The sequence below is a fragment of the Triticum urartu genome, chromosome 7, assembly GCF_003073215.2.
Source record: "Triticum urartu cultivar G1812 chromosome 7, Tu2.1, whole genome shotgun sequence".
NCBI lineage: Eukaryota > Viridiplantae > Streptophyta > Magnoliopsida > Poales > Poaceae > Triticum > Triticum urartu.
The window spans coordinates 552870739-552872859 of record NC_053028.1 but is presented as its reverse complement, the minus strand read 5'-3'; positions in this window follow the sequence as shown (position 1 = coordinate 552872859).

The following is a 2121-nucleotide window of genomic DNA, read 5'->3' as shown; positions in this document are numbered from 1 at the left end:
CCGCTTTCCTCCACGACCAATGCGATCAGTATCTCTTGCTCACAAATATATTTGTGCAAAACTTTCATTTCCATTCTAGGAGCTCACCACCTACGGTGGAGTTTTATTTATATGATGAGCATAAGGAGATGTCACTTTATGATTTCTATCGGGTCTGTTTAGTCCCTTTTGAGGGCAATACAGAAGAACCACATCGTGATGATGTGGAGGGATTTATTGACACTATCACTATAGGGGAAACAAGGAAGGTTTCCGATGCACAAATCACTAGCATACACTTTCCTGTTTTACGTTATTTCGCATTATTTGCTAGTTGTTGCTTAATTGGTCGCGGAACTATGGAAACCTGAGTATCCCTGATATTATTATTTTGCACTACGGTTTATACGGTGATAACTCTTTTAGTATGGGCGGCATTATTGCCAAACGGTTAAGTTTGAACCGTACCAAGGACCCATCTTTGGAGGCATCTATGCTACACACTTAGCTGCACATTTTAACATACCTATTAGGCATTATGAGAAGGAAGAAAATGTGCTGCCTCGTGTTTATTTAGATTATAAAAGTATGGTAGCACATGATTTTATTGTTAAGAATAGGGAAGGAGAGCTTAAATATCAATTGTTCTTTAATAAACATCATCCTGAGACTATTACCTTGCCTGCTCCTTCTTTGTTTGATTTGACTGTAGGCACGTACCTTGTTCCATTGACGGCTATCCACGCCTACCGAAACCCTGCACCAGCCGAGGAGCCAGAGCCGGAACCACAATTTGTGTTGGGGAACGTAGTAATTTCAAAAAAAATCCTATGCACACGCAAGATCATGGTGATGCATAGCAACGAGAGGGGGGAGTGTTGTCTACGTACCCTCGTAGACCGGAAGCGGAAGCGTTAGCACAACGCGGTTGATGTAGTCGTACGTCTTCACGGCCCGACCAATCAAGCACCGAAACTACGGCACCTCCGAGTTCTAGCACACGTTCAGCTTGATGACGATCCCCGGACTCCGATCCAGCAGAATGTCGGGGAAGAGTTCCGTCAGCACGACGGCGTGGTGACGATCTTGATGTTCTACCGTCGCAGGGCTTCGCCTAAGCACCGCTACAATATTGTCGACTTTTATGGTGGAGGAGGGCACCGCACATGGCTAATAGATCTCAAGGATCAATTGTTGTGTCTAGAGGTGCCCCCTGCCCCCGTATATAAAGGAGCAAGGGGGAGGGGCGGCCAGCCAGGAGGAGGCGCGCCAGGGAGGAGTCCTACTCCGAGTAGGACTCCCTCCTTTCCTTGTCCAACTAGGAGAGGGGGAAGGAAGGGAGAGAGGAGAGAAAGGAAAGGGGGGCGCCGCCCCTCCCTCCTTGTCCAATTCGGACTAGAGGGGGAGGGGGCGCGCAGCCTGCCCTAGCCGCCCCTCCTCTGCTCCACTTTGGGCCCATGAGGCCCATTAACCCCCGGGGGGGTCCGGTAACCCCAGGTACTCCGTTTTATATCCGATAACTCCCAGAACCATTCCTGTGTCCGAATATAGTCGTCCAATATATCAATCTTTATGTCTCGACTATTTTGAGACTCCTCGTTATGTTCGTGATCACATCCGGGACTCCGAACAACCTTCGGTACATCAAAATATATAAACTCATAATGAAACTGTCATCGTAACGTTAAGCGTGCGGACCCTACGGGTTCGAGAACAATGTAGACATCACCGAGACACATCTCCGGTCAATAACCAATAGCGGAACCTGGATGCTCATATTGGCTCCTACATATTCTACGAAGATCTTTTATCGGTCAGATCGCATAACAACATACGTTGTTCCCTTTGTCATCGGTATGTTACTTGCCCGAGATTTGATCGTCGGTATCTCAATACCTAGTTCAATCTCGTTACCGGCAAGTCTCTTTACTCGTTCCGTAATACATCATCCCGTAATTAACTTATTAGTTGCAATGCTTGCAAGGCTTATGTGATGTGCATTACCGAGAGGGCCCAGAGATACCTCTCCGACAATCGGAGTGACAAATCCTAATCTCGAAATACGCCAACCCAACAAGTACCTTCGGAGACACCTATAGAGCACCTTTATAATCACCCAGTTATGTTGTGATGTTTGGTAGC